This window comes from Dasypus novemcinctus, chromosome 13 (assembly GCF_030445035.2).
Source record: "Dasypus novemcinctus isolate mDasNov1 chromosome 13, mDasNov1.1.hap2, whole genome shotgun sequence".
Lineage (NCBI taxonomy): Eukaryota > Metazoa > Chordata > Mammalia > Cingulata > Dasypodidae > Dasypus > Dasypus novemcinctus.
Window position 1 is genome coordinate 29,838,609 of NC_080685.1, and position 21,408 is coordinate 29,860,016.

A 21,408-nucleotide genomic window follows, 5' to 3' on the forward strand; every position below is an offset into this window, starting at 1 on the left:
GCAGGATATGTCCATTTCCCTGGAAAATCCTACAGGTCAATTGTTTTTGTTTTCTTTACTTAACAGTGCCAACCCCCACCATTGTGTCATTTTCCTAAAGATCTCATTGGAAACTTAACCAGAACACTTCAGTCACCAGCATTGATTTCTTATCAGGCATTCGAGTAGTCTCAGTCAGTCCTTTTGTTCTGTTTTTCCTTACCATTTTTACATTTTGTTTCCTTTCTTGATTGCAGTGATGTTTGTTGGGTTTAAGACCTGTGAAGGGAAGCAGATGTGGCTCAGGCAACTGGGCTCCCACCTACCACATGGGAGGTCACTGTTTTGGATTCCGGTGCCTCCTGAAGAAGACAGTAAGCTGGCATAATGGGCAGGCTTGGCAAGCTGACACAACAGGAGACATAAGATAAAACATAATGGAGACACAACAAAGCCAGGAGCAGAGGTTCCCGGTGCCTCCTAAAGAAGACAGCAAGCTGACGCAACCAGCAGGCATAGTGAGCTGACACGACAAGATGATGCAATGAGAGATACAGGGAGGAACATAATGAGAGACACAACAAAACAGGGAGTGGAGGTGGCTCAAGGGATTAGGCACCTCCCTCCCACATCAGAGGTCCAGGGTTCAGCTCCCAGTGCCTCCTAAGAAACTAGGAAGATGAACAGACACAGCAAGTAAAAAGCAACATCAGGGTGGGGAGAAATAAATAAAAAAATAAAATAAAAAGAAATTGAGCTAGAAATGATACTGTCCCTAGTGGACTAAGACTAAAGTCTATAAATTTTTCAAAAAGACATATAGACTGATAATCACAGTTAAGAGCACAAATTCAAAGTGTACTGGTTTGCTCCCATATTCCATAAAACCAAGAACTTAGATTAGGAAATATGTCTGTTCATTGAAATGTTTGAGCCTGACTGATACCATGGTCTTTTAAATATTTAGGTTATTTATCACAATGCCAAACTCCTTTAAAAGCAACATTGTTCATGGGCAGCTGGGGTATCTAGAGCCCATCTGCTTTGCAAGACCACCGATGCTAAGCTAACTTTGAAGGTGGTGTTAAACTCTATTTCATAACCTTAGATATATTTATAACTGCTCTTTTTGGGTCATGTGTTTTTAGAGAAGGATGATGGTGCTCACAAAAGAGTGGAACCCTTTTACAATAGGTCAAGGAATTGGATATTAATCCTCTTTTTTTTTTATCCCCCCTTGTGGCTTTTTTTTCTTTGCGTGGTCTGTTCTCTGTGTCCATTCACTGTGCGTTCTTCTGTGTCTGTATTTATTTATTCTATTTCCCCTCCCCACTTGCAGCTTGCTTGCTGTCTACTCTCCACGTCCATTTGCTGCACACTCTTTTGTGTTTTTTTGTTTCTTTTTTGTTTTTGCTTGTCTCCCTTTTTCGTTGTGTCACCTTGCTGAGTCAGCTCTCTGTGGCACTTGTAGGCCAGGTGGCTCTCTACAGCGTGCAGGCAAGCCTGCCTTCGCAAGGAGGCCCTGGGACACAAACCCAGGGCCTCCCATGTGGTAGACAGGAGCTCAACTGATTGAGCCACAGTCGCTTCCCATATTAATCCTCTTTTGTTTGTTTGAAGCTCAGTTACAAAAGATCCCAAGTTAGCTTTCTGACTACCATGTAGGGTAGAAAATATATGCAAGATCACAGGACCCATCCAATTTAAAAGATGGTAAAAAAAATCTATGCAGCTATTTGCAGTTTACAAAGGGGATGCAAAATAGTTCAGACAATGAACAGGTGCAGAATCGGATAACCCACAGGAGCATGCTATTATTTTCCATTATGTATTAGTCAACCAAAGGGGTGCTAATACAAAATATCAAAAATCTGTTGTCTTTTATAAAGGGTATTTATTTGGGGTAGAAGCCAGTTACCAGGCCATAAAGCGCAAGTTACTTCTCTCATCAAAGTCTATTGCCATGGGTTGGAGCAAGATAGTTGCTGATATCTGCAAGAGTTGAGGCTTCCTTTGCCTCTCAAGCTCTGTGGTCCCAGCTTCTTCCAATCTCAGCTGTCGGCTGGGATAAGTCTTATCTCTCTCCTGGGGTTCATTTCTCTCCAGGCTCAGCTGCTCTACTCTCTCCACAAGGCCAGCTATAAACTATCAGGCGAACAGCTCTTTTCCTGGTGCTTCTGCTGTGTCTAATGGAACTTTCTCTTTTTCCTTATGTATCTGCTTCTCTGTGTTTTTCTCCTGTGTGTTTAATTCCTGGGACTCCAGTTCAAAACTCCAACTGTCTACTTCGCCTTGTCATTTTCTCTGTGAGAGAAAATGGGGATGCGGTGGGGACTCGGTATCTTACTGACATGGCCCAATCAAAGCCCTAGTCATAATTTAATCAAATAAAAATGAAACCTCTGAATCCAGTTCAATCTAAATGCTCAGAGGAACAGACCAGTTCGTAAACATAATCCAATATCTATTCTTGGAATTCATAAATAGTATCAAACTGCTACACACTGAAACTTAAAATTTCTCTTTATAGTCACCTGCCTTTGATCAATGATAACCTCAAAAAAGCTATTCTTAGTCATGAAATAAAGCTGGTTTCATTAGATTTAGCCTGATTATTTACATAGTTGCAGCAAGAAAGGTGATTTACCATATAGGCCCTTTTAAATTTGCTTTGTTGATAGTTTTCATAAGGAACTTCCAATTGGACTTTTAAATGGTAGGATGCCAAGTCAAGAATGCTACACCAGATTTCACCAGCAGTACCCATAGATTGGGTAAATTCCTCTTTCTCAAAGCCTGCAAAGTATCATATAGTTCTTGTACGTCATAGAAAGTAAACTTCTTTACTGACCTATAAGTCTGGGAATCCTGGAGCCAAGTACCAGATCATTTTTTCCAAAAGAATTTTGTAAGCCTTGGCTCCATAATGTCCACCTTAGTTCCTTAAAAGTCTCTCATTTAACCATTTGATTAAATGAACATCATTTTCAAACTCAACATTCCAGTCAAAGCTTTGGTTATATAACCAATGTCTCCAATTATGTCCTGTTAACAAGGAGGACAAGATTCTGATTGAACCTAGGCAAATAATTATTTTGCCATAAAAATAAGCATATTCATTAAGAGTTTACAAATTCTAGGGAGTTCAGGCAGGAGAAAAAGATGAATGTTTTATGAATTATAGATAGCTTAAGGGAAAAGAGTAAGGGATTCCTTGTATCTGGAAAAATAGAACATAGCATGTGTGTGTGTATGTGTATATATATATCTCTACCTGAGATGGCTCCCTAGTTTGTTTCGCTCATTGTTTTTGTTCATTGCTCATTGTCTGTTTTTCCTTTAGGAGACACTGGGTACCAAACCTGGGACCTCCTCCCATGTGGGAGGTGGGCACTCAACTACTTGAACCACACTGGCTCCCTGCTTGTTTTTTGTTTTTGCTTATTGTATGTTCATTGCTTGTTGTCTTTCTCATTAATTTTGCTCATTGTCTGCTTGTTGTTTGTTTGTCTTCTTTAGGAGTCACCAGGAACCAAACCCAGGACCTCCCACGTGGGAGGTGTGTGCTCAACTGCTTGAGCCACATCCACTCCCCCAGCAATATATATTTTTGGTGTAACATTTATGTAATCTAAAGCTTCTTAAAAAAATAAATAAATAAAATAAATAAATAAAGGCACTCAACAAATAAGTGCTGAATTATAAATGAATGAATGTTGATACGATTTTTTTCCAGCAAATAAAGCATCAGCTCATTAAAAAAGATCAGTAATAATACAAACAACACTGTAAGCAATCTTTATCAGTTCATGCATATCTAGGTGATTCTGTTCAATCTTGTGTTAGCCATCTCATGAATCCACTGGCTTTCACTAGAATTCTGGAATCTTGATTCAGTTCAATAGTTTGGTTTCAAAGTAATTTAAGCAATGTCATTAGAAGCCTGTGCCCAAGAGTACTTGGCATCATCCTTTCCATGGGTCTCTGAGACAGTCCTTTTGGTTGAAGAAGAAGCACTCTGGCCTGTAGCAGATTGCAATTGTTTTCAGGGAAGCATCAGAAGAAACGCTATCTGCAGATAACAAAAGGTTTTAAAATAGTCATGGTTAACTTACTGCTGTTTTACAAAAGTGAACAATCTGATTAGAACAACTGAAATTATGACCAATAATACTATTACTGCCTAATATTAAGCAGATCAGTACTAGGAAATCTCATGGCATGGAAGACACTGACTTATCTCTACAACTTTATATAATTTCTGAAATGTTTATATTAGTAATATTTTACTCATACAAATTTAACCAAAAGAGGGTTAGAAAATCTTTTTTAATTTGGCAACACTTCCCATGCAACTCATAACATATAAAAGAAATCTAATTATTTTTAGCATATCTCTTTTTACAAGGTGAAAGGACAAATTCTTTGTGATTTTTCAGGGACCCTCTAAAAAATCCCAAAGACAGTTTGAGATCAATAACACTGAAATTTTGGATATGTAACATGATAGACTTAATATATTCCATAACAATGGCACAAAGGAGGGGGAAGAAATGGGAGATATTGGAGCAAATTTGGTCCAAGACAGTAAAAGATGATCAGAGGAAGATAAAGGGCATGAAACACATAGAAAATAAAATTCAGAGTGGCAGACATAAATGCAAACATCAAAAATTACATAAAATAATAATTACATCATATGTGAATGGACAAACTCCAAATCAATAGGTAGAGATTTTCAGACTGAATTAAAAAAAAGAGCAAGATCCAACCATATGCTGTCCACAAGAGACAGAGATTCAAAGACATATATAGTTTGAAAGTAAAAGGATAAAAAGGAAATACCATACAAACAGTAACCATAAGACAGCTGGAATGGCTGTGTTAATATCTGGCAAAATAGATTGTAAGACAATAAATATTATTTAGAGGCAAAGAGGGATATTTCATAATGATAAAAGTATCAACACATCAGCAAGCTACAGTTATAAATGTATAGTCATCAAACCACAGAGACCCAGAATACATGAAGCAAAAATTGTAAGAGTTGCCATGAGAAATAGACAATTCAATAATTATTGTTAGAGGTTTCAATATCTCTCTTTTAGTAACTGATAGAACAACTAGACAGATTTGCACAATACTGTCAACCAACTTGATCTGACATATATGGAACATTAAAAAAGAGCAGAATTCATTTTCAAGTGCAACTGGAACATACTGAACTATGGACCATATGCTAGGCCATTAAATAATTCTCAATAAATTTAAAAGTGTTGAAATCACATGAAGCATATTTTCTGACACAATAGAATTAAATTACAAAGAGAAATAAATTTGTGAAATCCCCAAATATTTGGAATTTAAACAACACATTTCTAAATGAACCATGAGTCAAAGAAGAAATCACAAGGGGAATTTAAAAATGTCTTTAACTGAGTGAAAATATAAACATATAAAAAATATGGGATGGAAGTAGATGTGGCTCCTACCATATAGGAGCCCCAGGGTTCAATGCCCAAGGCCTCCTGGTGTGGGAAATAAAGGCATGTTGTTTCCATGGAAGCAAGTTACTTCCTTGACCACTGAGTCAAACTGTCCCTTGTGATTATCGGTGCAGATCATAATCTTGGCTGGGAAAGCACACTTGCAGGCAGAACAATACATATAGAACAGAACAACCTGAGTAACAAGATTTATGAGTATAGTTACTGATTTTTATAATAATAGTTCCAATAAAGTTTGTTGGTGTTCATCAATCACTAGTTAATATAGAATGAGGTAAGGGTAATAGGTAACTTGATTTTGTGCTGAATGTCACATATGCTAGGGGTATATATACTAGCCCCTCAACTCAATAAAGTTGTCTGATGAGCTTGAGAAATCAATGCTCTCAGATCCCCTGAACCCAATCTCTCTTTGTCTTTCATTCCCGATATCCTCGGGTCACCGACTAAGACTCCGAAAGGTGGCGCCCAAACGTGGGGCCCGAGGCAGAGGATTCATCAAGACACGGCAGCGTAGAATCTTCCACATCTGGATCGGGAACGCGGAAAGCTGAAAAGCCTTTTTTAAGGTAAGGAGCGTCGAAATTAATTAACCCGGGTAGATTGCTGCTTCATATTATTAAGTTTTGCTTTCTGCTAGCATCAGGGTATGGGTAATCAACCAGGACGCTTGGAAGAATATTCACAGGTTTTTAAAACACTGTTGCATAGTGTAGGCATCACAGTTAAGACTGCAGATTTGTTAGAATTGTTTGCTTTGGATCAAAAGCATTTTTATTGGTTTCAACCACAAGGAAAGAATTTGATGAATGTTAAGCAGTGGAGGCAAGGATTGAAAGCATTGCGGAGAGCATATCAGAAAGGAGAGAATATACCTGTATCAGTTTGGGCCTTAGGACAGCATATTGCTGCTGCATTAGATCCTTTGCAGTCTGACGAAGAAGAAGAGATTGTTCTTTTCTCAAGGGAGGAAACGGCTATGAATGATACAGGTAAAGACAGGAACTTGGAGGAGGATCAGGAAGAAGAGGAGTTATTTGAAGTTAAAGGCACAAATACCTTCCTAACTAAATCCATGTTGGAACTAAATATTTCTAAGGCAAACATATATCCTAATTTGACTCATGAGGCCCCTTCTGCACCTCCAGAACCTGGAATAGTACCTAGTGGACTTTTCTCTACGGACCTGCCTTATGTTCGTAGCAGCTTTAATCCTAATCCTGTGTCTGTTACTCCATTAATGAGATGTCTTTTACTGGGATCTAGTCAAGGTGAACCTCTGGCTATGCAAGCTGTAGCAGCTTTTCCTGTAACTATTCAACAAATTCCTCCTGATGCTAAACACCCACAAGGGGGTGTCAAGTTTCATCCTGAGCCAAAAACTTTTAAACTATTGAAAGATTTAAAACGGGCAAAGATACTAAATAATGTCCTTGTTAGTGAAATCAGGCTTGTAAGAAAATTCTCTGTTAAAGTGTTAACTAAGATAAGGAAACTATTCTGGCAGCAACTCTGCAACCCCCCTGCTGTCTACATAACAATGAAGCTGTGGGCTAGTGGGGGTTAATAGAGTTAAGCCACTGAAAAAAGAGAAAAACATGGCAACATTGGTGTTCTGTTTTATTTCCATGCTAATTCTAATTGGGCTTATTTAACCAAGATAATAAAATTAGTACAAAATTTTTATCAAGGTTTAAAAAGGAATTTTCAGTTTTAAATCAATAGTTTACTCCTGAACTTCAAGTCTCAGTATAGTCTTACAGAGTAATAATCCAAAAATGTGTGTTAATGGTCTGTCTAAACTGCTAAATTAGAGTTTTAACTACATTTATGCTGCTCAAGTTATCTTAACTGATTGCTGATAACTAATAAAAATGTTTCCAAGCACAAGCTTGCATGTTACAGGCAACATGGATTCCAGAAGAAATCTTAAGAAGTGATATTTAAAATGTGATATAATGGAGAGCTTAAAAGCAGCTATACCAAGAAAGTAAGAATTATGAGTTAATTGTAAACTGTATGTTTCTGTTACTGTGTTGTGATTGTTCTGTGTTTGTTCATTCAATGTCAGTGTGTATTTTGATACCTCCGGATGGTAATATAAATTAATAAAAATTTATAAAAGAGCTCTATTCAAATGGCCAAAAATTAAATAAGTGCTTATATTAATACATAAGTTTAAATGTTAATAAAATCTCTACAATGATAAAAATTGTGAGTCTTGATTAACAAAATTACTATAAGTCTTTTTATTTTTTATTTTTTTGAATATATTTGTCCCATCATTAACCTAATTTTATTTTATTTTATTTATTTATTTTTATTGACTTTGTAATAATATTACATTAAAAATATATATGTGAGGTCCCATTCAACCCCACCCCCCCACCCCCCTCTCCCCCCCCAACAATACTCGTTCCCATCATCATGACACATCCATTGGATTTGGTAAGTACATCTTTGGGCACCTCTGCACCTCATAGACAATGGTTCACATCATGGCCCATACTCTCCTCCATTCCATCCAGTGGGCCCTGTGAGGATTTACAATGTCCAGTGATTACCTCTGAAGCACCATCCAGGGCAGCTCCATGTCCCAAAGACGCCTCCACCTCTCATCTCTTCCTGCCTTTCCCCATACCCATCGTCCACCATGTCCACTTTTCCCAATCCAATGCCACCTCTTCTATGTGGACATTGGATTGGTTGTGTCCATTGCACCTCTATGTCAAGAGGAGGCTCAGATTCCACATGGATGCTGGATGCAATCCTCCCATTTTCAGTTGTAATCACTCTAGGCTCCATGGTGTGGTGGTTGTCCTTCTTCAACTCCATCTTAGCTGAGTGTGGTAAGTCCAATAGATCAGATTGTAGGTGCTGGAGTCTGTTGAGGCTCAGGACCTGGCTATCACATTGTCAGTCCAGAGATTCAAATCCCCTAAATATATCTTAAACCCCAACATTAACTGCACCTCCAGCACATTAGCATGAAAGTCTTATGAAGGGAGATCCCATCTGAGTTCAGATTCATCACACATAAACACCATTTCCAAAGAGGGGCCATCTGCCCTGGTAGTTAACCCCATCGGCCATGACCATAACTCCCATGGGTCTCTTTAGCCCTCAAAGGAACCAATATCTGGGGGTTGTATCTGCTTTATCTGTCTCTCTGACTCTGCTCAGTTGTGCATGAGGGCAATCCTTCTGCCAGCCTCCAGACTCTTTTTTAGAAACTCGTAGCCATATAAACTCATTTCTCCTTTTCATTTCCCCCTTACTTTAGGTCAAACAGCATTTTAAAGTCATGGTATTTTATGTAGACGTGGATATTCTGCTGATCTGCATTGAACCTTCCGTATAAGGTCATTTTCCAGTTGCATCATCAGTTGGTAGTTGATAGTGGTCCCTCGTTGCCAGGGAGGCTCATCCCCAGGTGTCATGTCCCACGCTGGGGGGAAGGCATTGCATTTACATGCTGAGTTTGGCTTCGAGACTGGCCACATTTGAGTAACATGAAGGCTGCCAGGAGGAAATTCCCAGGCACAATGTTGCTCTAGGCCTTGTTCTTATTTTAGGTTTATCAGCTCACAAGCATAGTAATTAGCATCAGGGGCTCACTGTTGAACCCTCACTCCCTCCCGGTCCCCGCCACTGTACCTGGGAGACTGTTGCTGCTCCCCTAGGGACCATGACAGAGCACCACTGGCCAGGAACCCAGTACCTCCCCTGCTGTGGTTTTTAATTGTTGCCACTATGAGTATATCCAAACATTACCATGTACCCTGGACATATGTTCTGTACAGCTCCCTCTCAGCCATATATCACCTGTCATTGGTATCCCATACCAGTATCCCTCCATTGCCATTGTTGAAACACTCTGTGATCCAGAACTCCCCGAAATTTGAAGCCCAATATAATGTCATGGTCCCTCTATAAGTCTTTTTATAAAAAGTTGTTCTTGTCTAGATTGAAATGAATAGCTTATTTTTCTTCACAGGATAATATGAAGGATGTAAAACTTAAATGAATATTAAAAAGGTTAAAAGTTTGTGAGAATGCTAACTGAAATTTAATAAGTTTTTGCAAAAAAGTGTGTTTTGCCCTACAGTAGGATGGCTAATTTTCATAAACTCTTGGAACTTAAATGCATGTGGCAAGTTATAGAAAGTATTTTGGTAACTTTAAGTAAAAAAAAAAGTGTTCTGTAAAAGTAAAATTTGTCTTAAAATAATATAATTATAGTCTATATGGTTATAAATAATTATAAAAAGTCTTATGAAGCATTGTTTAAATTAAAGTGTTTAAATGACTAATTCCAAAAGGTCATTGTTAAACAAACCTGAATTAATAATAATAATAATAATAAAAGGTAATTTTATAACAGAAAAGCTTGGCTGCAGCCAACCTCCTTTGACAACTTGCTTCTAGGAAACTGTTTCTGATATTGCATGCTACTAAGTATTTAAAGTATAGAAAAGTTTATTATTTTAACAAGCTTGTTAAGTGTTGACGGTATTATGTTATAAGAAGTTTGCTCAATAACTTCGTATATGGGCTATATGAAATGTGTTTTTATTATTAAGGAAACAGGAAATGATTTTGTCCTAAGATAAAATGATTGGTTATTAAGAAAGAGTAAAATATGGAACAAAACCTGAGTGAATACTGAAAGTGCAGAAGGTTTGTAAAAAGAAATTTTTATAATTAAAGTTAAATAAAATTTGATGGGTCTATCTATAAAATTTTAAGAGCTTTAATATCAAGTAGTATACTAATGCAAAGTTAAAATTTTGTTCTTTCTCAAAGCTTCTCAAATCATTAATCTGTTTTGGTAAAAGTTTTTATCCTCAATAATCAGTATACAAAGAAAGTCTGTTTTATCAAAATAGCTTCTTGTGCTTTAACCTCATCATTTCCTCGGTGTTCCAAGAAGGAAAAGTTTTATCTCTTTTAAAGGAACATAATGTTCAAAACTGCTTTCTCAAAATCAAACCCTGAAAAGTAGCCTTTTATTCCAAACTAATTATAAAAGATTTGTTCTTTTACCTTGAAAGAAAAATTATAAGTTAAATAAAAGGTGTTTTAAAGTGTTATAAAATTAACAAATTTTTTCTTTCCTTTAACCCTCTGTTAATTAAAGTTGTATGAGTAAAAGGTTTCTATAAATGCTTAAAAGTGTGTAAAGTTACCAATATTTCAGCATAATATTAAAAAGAAAAGTACAATGTGGTTGATTATGGTTTTAATTATTATAAAAGAGTGTGTGTCACAGAAACAACCTCTTATCATAGATTAAAGTAACAACACTGTAGTATGCAGCAATCCCAAACACTGCTAGTTTGTTGCAAAAAGTTAATGTCCAGCTGTGTTGCTATCACTTTGTTTTAAAACTTGCTAAGACTTTCTAGTGTCTTCTTAGACAAATCAAGCCAGCTGCATTCCTCTATCTGTAAAAAACCCAACAATAAACTTTTGCAGTGCTTTTCAGGGCTATGTGCATAGCCCAACTAGCTTGTACAGTATTTACTGATAGTAATAGTAATAAAAAAGCAGCATACGTTACTTCTCGAAAAGAACAGGCTTGGCAGACTCCATTCATGTCTGCTCAGCGTACTGAACTTGCTGCCATCATTAAGGTGTTAACAATATTTAAGGAACCTTTGAATATTGTCTCTGATTCTGAATATGTATGCCTTACTGTTAAGCATATTGAAACGGCTCATATCTTTGTTACTGATGAATTATCTCAACTTTTTGCTGATTTGCAACATCTGATTAGATTAAGACAGCATCCTATTTACATTACACATATACGTTCTCATATCTCTTTGCCTGGTCCTATGACAGCAAGTAATGCTTGAGCTGATTTATTAGTGGGGTGTTTACAAAGTGCTCGTGATTACCATGCTTTAACTCACATTAATGCTAAAGGCCTGCGAAATAAATATCAAAAGTTAACAAGACTACAAGTGCAGGAAATTATTCGTACTTGTCCTACCTGTGGACCACTAACAGCAGTGCCTTTTCAGGCTGGAACTAATCCCAGAGGCCTGACTCCTAATCAATTATGGCAGATGGATGTTACTCACATTCCATCCTTTGGTAAACTACAATATGTTCATGTTTGTATTGACACTTATTCTCATTTCATGTGGGCTACTGCTCAAAGTGGGGAATGGTTTCATCATGTTCGCTCACATCTCTGGTCTGCTTTTGCTGTGATGGGATGCCCTCAAAAAATCAAAACTGATAATGGACCCTCTTACAATAGTAAATCCTTTGCTTCCTTTTGTGGGAAATATGCTATTGAACATGTTACCGGCATTCCCCATAATCCTACAGGTCAAGCTATTGTTGAACGATGCCATCATACTCTCAAGACTATGCTTTTAAAACAAAAAGGGGGAGATGATGGTATGATATCACCTAAAGATCAATTGGCTAAAGCTTTATTTAAATTTTCTTAATGTTTATGATTGTATGACACCGGCTGAATGTCATTTTGGACATTCTCAAAAATCTACAGAAATTGCAGAATCTGAGAATCAACCAGTATTTTGGAAAGACATTTTGAGTAATGAATGGAAGAAAGGCAGGGTTAAAGTATGGGGGCAAGGTTATGCTCTTATCATTTCAGAAAATGGAGAAGAAATCTGGCTTCCAGCAAAAAGGATTAAACCTAGGACTGAAGAAGTGGAGTCTCCTACACATATGGATCCTACTGATAGTGAGTGAAACCGGCAATGGTAATTACACATATTGGGCTTATATCCCTAATCCCCCATTACTTTGAGTGTTAACCTGGAAAGATCCTTCTTTTCCTGTTTATTTGAATAAAACTCATATATTTCCTGGACCCGTGGATGATAGACTACCACTTAAGTCACAAGAAGAAGGACAAAGGATTTATAATCTCCTTCTTCCATTTGATTTCCAACCTCTTTGCAGTGGCAATCGCCCACCATGTATGGCTGTGAAAAATAGAACTATGATCAGTTTTAGCCATAATAATACAAAACCTTTGGCAACTTTATTCCCGTCCTATCAATACCGAGAATATAAGTATCCAAGTTATAGTTGTCCTAAGAGGAATGCTGGTGATATGCAAAGATGGTATGAATGCCATTTGGGAAGAGGATCTGTTGTTTTTAATGATTCCTATGGAATAGTTTGGAAAGTGCCCCTATGGGGAATCCCAACAAATATAAGGGCAGGTTTATTTGGTATGGTATAAATAGCATGGGACAACAAATTAGTAATATGCAGTATCCCTTTCATGAATCCCTTGATTTGAATGAGAAAATAATTTTTACCAAAAATAATAGTGATTGGAATAATATAGGGAAATGAGTTCCTCTTCCATGGTGTAATAGCACAGGAGTCCATGATCAAAAACAAATATGGAAAGTCTTCTTAGGAGTGGCATCTACTTCTGAATGGAAAGGTAATAAAAGTATGGATGGACAGTATTTACAATTAGATCAAATTCATCATTTTCAATCATGTGTCAGAGATCCATATGTGTTTGTGGTAGGGAAGGCTACCATTACTGAAAATGCTTTATTTTATAAGGATGGGCTTTGTATACTTGCTTGTCTGAGAATATTTTACAGAATGGAGATATTACCACCATGGCTCACCGAAGACGAGGAGTGTGGATCCCGGTGAAAATGAATCGGATGTGGCAGTCATCTCCTGAAAGTCATCTTCTTTTCCACCTGGCTAAAGGACTGTTGAAACGATCTAAGAGATTTTTGGGACTTCTCATAGCTGGCATTCTTGGCTTCATTGGTGTCATCACTGCTGCTGCCACTGCTGCTGTTGCATTGCATGAGACGGTGCAGACACAGCAATACGTGCATGATTGGCACAAGAATGCAAGTGATTTATGGCATAGTCAGGAGCACATTGATGAAGGACTTAATGACAGAGTTAGTGATTTGGAATCTGCTGTTTTACACTTCGGAGACCAAGTTTATAATTTGAATTTGTTAAGAGGATTGAAATGTGATTGGAATGAAAGTAATTTTTGTATTACTCCTTTGGATTATAACATTTCTATGTTTCAATGGAATAAGATCAGAAATCATTTGTTAGGACACAAAGGAAATATGTCATTAGAAATTGAGGAATTGCAGAAAAAGATTTTAGAAATGTCTCATAATCAGATATACGTAGATAATGATAAAGACATCTTTAATAATTTGATTTCACATTTAAATAAATTTAATCCTGTTGATTGGTGGAAGTCTCAGCATTTCTTATCTGCTTTAGGAATAGGGATATGTGTATTAATCCTGTTGCTCATGGTTGTCGCTTGCCTGGGTAAAGGTGTTTGCCAGAGATTGCACCGTGTGGACACAATGGGACAGGCTAATAACTTAGTACTTGCTAAAACACTACAATAGTACCCCGAAGTCAGTGAGCTTGGCTGGCAGTCAATGATGGGTAAGACCCCCTGGGGGGCAACCTAAGACAGGCACAGTCACCCTGACTAAAACAAAAAGGGGGAAATGTGGGAAACAAAGGCAGGTTGTTTCCATGGAAGCAAGTTACTTCCTTGACCACTGAGTCAAACTGTCCCTTGTGATTATCAGTGCAGATCATAATCTTGGCTGGGAAAGCACACTTGCAGGCAGAACAATACATATAGAACAGAACGACCTGAGTAACAAGATTTATGAGTATAGTTACTGATTTTTATAATAATAATAATAGTTCCAGTAAAGTTTGTTGGTGTTCATCAATTACTAGTTAATATAGAATGAGGTAAGGGTAATAGGTAACTTGATTTTGTGCTGAATGTCACATATGCTAGGGGTATATATACTAGCCCCTCGACTCAATAAAGTTGTCTGATGAGCTTGAGAAATCAATGCTCTCAGATCCCCTGAACCCAATCTCTCTTTGTCTTTCATTCCCGATATCCTCGGGTCACTGACTAAGACTCCGACATCCTGGTGAGGGCAAGCTGGCCTGCATGGTGAGCTGACCTGAGCAGAGAGCTGTTTCATGTGAAGTGCTGGCCCGCACAGCCTGCTGGCCCATGCAGGACTGCTGGCCCACGTGGAGAGCTGGCACAGCAAGAAGATGCAACAGAAAGAGACACAGAGGAGAGACAGTAAGAGACTCAGTAGATCAGGGAGCTGAGGTAGCGCAAGAGAATGATTGCCTCTCTCCCACTCTGGAAGGTCACAGGATCATTTCCCAGTGCCACCTAAAGAGAAGACAACCAAGTACAGAAGAACACTCAGCAAATGGGCACAGAAAGCAGACAGTGAGCTCAAAACAATAGGGAGGGGGAGATAAATAAATCTCTTTTAAAAGTATGGGATATTGGAGAGCAGAAGTAGTTCACGTGATTGAGTGCCTGCTTCCCCTGTATGAGGTCCCAGGATTGATCCCCCATACATCCTAAACAAATGAAAACAAAAAGTATAGGGACTCTTCCAGGAAACAGTGGACTAGAAAGATATAGGACTCTCTTCTTCCCCAGAAAAATAGCTAGAGGACAGATTTAAACAGCCTAGAAAAATATATTCTAGGGTTTAGGACACCAGGCGAAGGCTGTTCACTGCCCAGAGGAGAGGGAACAAAGAAGGAAATTGCAACTACGGAACTGTGAGTTGAAACCAGTTCCTGCTGCTGCCAGCACCATTCCACACACTAAAGACAGGTTAGAATACTTAGGTCTCTGGGCCTGTGACTACAGACAAAGGGGCTCCAGGGATCTACCACCATAGGAAAGGGGAGAGAGAGGGACACAGTCTAAAGATGACTCAGCTTCTGACCCACAGATTTGGTCTGCTGTGTCCCAGGATCCCTTCCAGGCCTGGTGGGCCACACCATTGTTTGCATTTGCAGCCAGCACCCGACTGAAGAGATATGCCCTCAGGATCTCCGTCTCTACTAACAGGGACAGACTTCTGAAGACTCAGAGGGGAGTGGAAATACATCTAAGCTGGGAAAAGGGAGGGGGCTGCCAGAGAAGGCTGGAGAATGGTCTCAGACAGAGTTTGAATTAAAAGGCTCCTAGCCTTCAGGCAGGAAGCTCTATCACACTTATCTGGTCTATGTTGCAACAAATACAATCCGAACAGGCATTCAACTGAAAGCTGCCAAAGAGCACCATCTGCTGGCAGACCAAGGAAATGCCTGCAAGAAAATAAAAATAAGTAGGAGAGGCTTTTTCCAGCCTCTATAGCCTCCCTTCCCAAGGCTCTAGGAAGTGAACCTACAGTCAATTACTAGATCCAGTGCCCAGTTTTGAGTAACTAGCAAGATCAGTCCTAATAATCGAGGTCAAGCCAAGAATCAAAGAGCAATGGTAACATACAGCCTTCTGCCACTAAATCCCTACAAAAGAGAAAGAAATTGAGCATCTGAGTAAACTGCATCCTAACCCCATGCCTAGACATCAGCAAAAAAATTATGAGCCATACTAAGAATATAGAAGACATGACCCAAGAAAAGGAATACATCAAAGCCCCAGAAGAGACCCCGGATTTGAGAGCATTAATCAGTGAGATGCAAACAAATTTCTGAAATAAAATTAATGAGTTGAAAGACAATATGGTTAAAGAGATAAGTGACATCAAGAAAACATTGAGCCTGTGCAAAGAAGAATTTGAAATCCTGAAGAGAAAAGTAACAGAGCTCATGGAAATGAAAGACACAATGGGGGAAGCAGATGTGGCTCAAATGATTGGCTCCCTTCTACCGTATGGGAGGTCAAGGGTTTGATTCCTGGCACCTCCTAGAGAAGGCAAGCTGTCCTACATGGCGAGCTGGCCCGAGCAGGGAGCTGGCCCATGAAGGACGGCTGGTCTGCCTGGTAAGCTGGCCCAAGCAGAGAGCTGGCACAGCAAGATGATGCAACAAAAAGATATACAAAGAAGAGACAATAAGAGACAAAGCAGACCAGGGAACTGAGGTGGTGCAAGAGATTGAGCACCTCTCTGCCACTCCAGAAGGTCCCAGGATCAGTTCCCAGTGCCACCTAAAGAGAAGACATCCAGGCACAGAAGAACACACAGCAAATGGACACAGAGAGCAGACATCAGGAGGCAGGGGGAGGAATAAATAAATAAATCTTTAAAAAAAAAGAAAGACACAATAGGCGAGATTAAAAACACAGCAGAGGCATACAACAGCAGACTAGAAATGATAGAAGAAAGAATAAGTGACACAGAAGACAGAACAGTTGAAATTGAAGAGGGAAAAGAATAGAGAGAAAAAAGAATGGAAAAAATTGAACAGGGGCTCAGAGAGTTGAATGACAACCCAAATGCAACAACATACATGTCATGGGAGTTCCTAAAGGAGAAGAGAAGGGAAAAGGGGTAGAAAGAGTATTTGAGGAAATCATAGCTGAAAAATTCCCAAACCTCACAAAAGAAATGAATTTACATGTCCAAGAAGCACATGTACCCCAATCAGAATAAATCCAAAGAGACCACTCCAACACACATACTACTCAGAATGTCAAATGTCAAAGATAAGGAGAAAATTCTCAGAGCAGCAAGGGAGAAGCAAACCATCACATACAAGGGACACCCAAAGACTTAGTGCAGATTTCTCTTCAGAAACCATGTAAGGAAGACAGTGGTGTGATACAATTAGAATACTGAAAAAGAAAAACTGCCAGCTGTTTTATTTTATTTTATTTTATTGTGGTAACATATACATAACATAAAATTAGCCATTTTAACTATTTTCAAGTATACAATTCACAGACATTAATTAGTTTCATAATGTTGTGCAACCATCACCACCTTTTTGGTTTTTAATGGAGAACATGTAGGTTTACAGAAAAACCATGCAGAAAATACACTTCCCATATATTCTCTCCCACTCCCCACTATTAACAGAGAATTCTTTATTGAGCAAAATTGTCCTTCAAATGTGAAGGTGAGCATAAAAGATTCACAAATAAACAGAAGCTAAGGAGTTAGCAAAAAAGAATCCACCTTTGCAGGAAATATTAAAGGAAGCCTTAGAACCTGAGTAAAAGACAGGAGAGAGTGGTCTGGAGGAGCGTATAGAAGAAAGAATAGCAGAAAGGATAACTAAAAGAGTAAAAAGACAATAATATGATATGACATATGAAAACCAAAGAATAAAGTGGTGGAAGTAAATAATGCATTTACAGTAATATCATGGAATGTGAATTGATTAAACTCCCCAATCAAAACATACAGGCTAACAGAATGGATTAAAAAAACATGAACCATCCATATGCTGCTTACAAGAAACTCATCTTAGTCCCAGGGACACAAATGAACTGGAAGTGGAAGGTTGGAAAAAGATACTTCATGCAAATAGTAACCAAAAAAGACCAGGGGTAGCTCTAATAATATCAGACTAAAACAACTTTAAATGCAAAAAAGGTTATAAGAGACTCAGAAGGCCATTATATATTAATAAAAGGGACAATCCACCAGGAAGATATAACAGTCGTAAGTATCTATGGTCCTAACCAGTGTGCCCCAAAATCCATGAGACAAACTCTGGAAAAACTGAAGGGAGAAATAGACATCTCCACAATAATCACTGGAGACTTAAACACCCCACTTACATCATTAGATAAAACAACTAGATGGAAGATCAATAAGGAAACAGAGAACTTGAACAATATGATAAATGAGTTAGACCTAATAGACATATACAGAGCGCTGCATCCAAATTCAGTGGGGAAGCAGACTTGGCCCAGTGGTTAGAGCATCTGTCTACCACACGGGAGGTCCGCAGTTCAAACCCCTGGCCTCCTTGACCCGTGTGGAACTGGCCCATGTGCAGTGCTGATGTGTTCAAGGAGTGCCCGTGCCTCGCAGGGGTGCCCCCCACGTAGGGGAGCCCCACGCGTAAGGAGTGCGCCACGTAAGGAGAGCCGCCCAGCCTGACAGAAAGTGCAGCCTGCCTAAGAATGGCGGTGACACAACAAGATGATGCAACAAAAGAGACACAGATTCCCATGCCGCTGACAACAACAGAAGCGGACAAAGAAGTAGCAAATTGACACAGAACAGACAACCGGGGTGGGGAGGCAGGGAGGCAAGGGGAGAGAAATAAATAAATAAATAAAATTAAAAAAAAAAAATAGCTGGTTCTTGGAGAAGATCAATAAAATTGACAATCCCCAAACTAGACTAACAAAAAAGAGAGAAGATGCAAATAAATACAATCAGAAATGAAAGGGGAGAAGTTACAACTGACCCCAAGACATAAAAGGAATCATAGGAGGGTATTATGAGAAACTGTATGCCACCAAACTAGACAACCTGGATGAAATGGACAAATTTCTAGAAATGCACAACCAACCTACACTGATTCTACAAGAAATACAAGATTTAACAAACCAATCACTTTTAAAGAGATTGAATGCGTCATCAAAAATCTCCCAGCAGGGAAACGGACTTTGGCCCAGTGGTTAGGGTGTCCATCTACCATATGGGAGGTCTGCGGTTCAAGCCCCGGGCCTCCTTGACCCGTGTGGAGCTGGCCCATGCGCAGTGCTGAAGCACGCAAGGAGTGCCCTGCCACGCAGGGGTGTCCCCCGCGTGGGGAAGCCCCACGCGCAAGGAGTGCGCCCATGAGGAAAAGCCGCCCAGCGTGAAAAGAAAGAGCAGCCTGCCCGGGAATGGCGCCGCCCACACTTCCCGTGCAGCTGACGACAACAGCAGCGGACAAAGAAACAAGACGCAGCAAATAGACACCGAGAACAGACAACCAGGGGAGGGGGGGAATTAAATAAATAAATAAATCTTTAAAAAAAAAAAAAAAAAAAAAAATCTCCCAGCAAATAAAAACCCAGAGCCAGATGGCTTCAGGTGAATTCTGCCAAACATTTCAAAAAACAATTAACACTAACCCTATTAAACTCTTCCAAAAAATTGAAGAGGATGGAAAATTACCCAACACATTTTATGAAGCCAACATCACCTTAAGATCAAAACCAGATAAAAGACACTAAAGAAAAGAAAATTACAGTCTAACCTCTTTAAAGAACATAGATGCAAAAATTCTCAACAAAATACTTGCAAATTGAATCCAACAGCATATCAAAAGACGTATACATCACAATCAAGTGGGATTTATTCCTAGTATCCAAGCTGGTTCAACATGAGAAAATCAATCAACGTAATACACCACATTAACAAATTGAAGGAAAAAACACACACAATCATCTCAATCGATGCAAAAAAGACATTCAACAAAATCCAGCATCCTTTTATGATAGATACACTTCAAAAGATAGGAATAGAAGGAAAATTCCTCAATATGATAAAAGGCAAATATGAAAAACCCACAGCCAACATCATACTCAATGGGGAAAGATCGAAAGCTCTCACTCTAAGATCAGGACCAGACAAGGACCAGACAAGGATGCCCACTGTCACCATTGTTCAATGTTGTACTAGAAGTTCTAGCTAGGGCAATTAGACAAGAAAAAAAATTAAAGGCATCAAATAGGAAAAGAGGAAATAAAACTCTCACTATTTGCGGATAACATGATCCTGTACTTAGAAAATCCTGAAGTATCCACAACAAAGCTACTTAAGCTAATAAATGAGTTCAGCAAAGTGGCAGGATACAAGGTCAAAATGCAAAAATAGGGAAGGGAACCTGGCCCAGTGGTTAGGGCATCCACCTACCACATGGGAGGTCTGCGGTTCAAACCCCAGGCCTCCTTGACCCATGTGGAGCTGGCCCATGTGCAGTGCTGATGCGTACAAGGAGTGCCGTGCCACGCAGGGGTGCCCCCCGCATAGGGGAGCCCCACGTGCAAGGAATGCACCCCAAAAGGAGAGCCACCCAGCACAAAAGAAAGTGCAGCCTGCCCAAGAATGGTGCTGCACACACAGAAAACTGACACAACAAGATGATGCAACAAAAGGAAACACAGATTCCTGTGCCGCTGACAACAACAGAAGCAGACAAAGAAGACGATGCAGCAAAAAGACACAGGGAACAGACAACTGGGGCTGGGGGGCAGAGGGAAGGGGAGAAAAATAAATAAATAAATAAATAAATAAATAAATAAATAAATAAATAAATAAATAAATACATAAATAAATAAACAAACAAACAAATAAATCTTTAAAAAAACATGCAAAAATCAGTGATGTATTTGTACAATAGTACTGAAAATCTGAGGAGGAAATTGGGAGAAATTCTCGTTTCAAAAGAAACAAAAAGAATCAAATGCCTAGGAATTAATTTAACCAAAGAAGTACAGGACCTATATGCAGAAAACTACAAAACAAAGCTAAAAGAAATTTTAAAAGACCTAAATAAATGGAAAGACATTCTGTGTTCATGGATTGGAAGAATAAATATTGTGAAGATGTCAATCTTAACCAAACTGATTTATAGATTCAATGCAATACCAATCAAAATCACAACACCTTACTTTACAGAATTAGAAAAGGCAATTACCAAATTCATTTGGAAGAGATAGTGCACCCAAATACTCAAAAGCATTCTAAAAAAGAAGAGTGATGTGGGAGGAATTTCACTGCCTGACCTTGAAACATATTACAAACTACAGTGGTCAAAACAGCATGGTACATAAAGAACGACACATCAATCAGTGGAATAAAATTGAGAGTCCAGAAATAAAGCTTTTTTAATTTAATTTTTATTTTTTATTTATTTCTCTCCTCTTCCTCCCCTCCCCACTTGTATGCTCTCAGTGTCCATTCGCTGTGTTCTTCTGTGACTGCTTCTATCCTTATCAGCAGCACCAGGAATCTGTGTTTCTTTTGTTGCATCATCTTGTTGTTGCGTTAGCTCTCTGTGTGTGCGGCGCCATTCTTGGGCAGGCTGTACTTTCTTTCGCGCTGGGTGGCTCTCCTTAAGGGGTGCATTCCTTGCACATGGGGCTCCACTACACGGGGAACACCCCTGAATGGCACAGCAC

General features: G+C 38.9%; 1 long non-coding RNA gene across 1 annotated transcript; it reads left to right on the forward strand.

Moving 5' to 3' along the window:
- The first annotated feature begins 5,526 nt into the window (after positions 1 to 5,526).
- Positions 5,527 to 13,555, forward strand: LOC131280890 (uncharacterized). The gene is made up of 2 exons (XR_009188554.1): positions 5,527 to 6,055; positions 12,124 to 13,555. It is a non-coding gene; the product is annotated as an uncharacterized lncRNA (long non-coding RNA).
- The last annotated feature ends 7,853 nt before the right edge of the window (positions 13,556 to 21,408 follow it).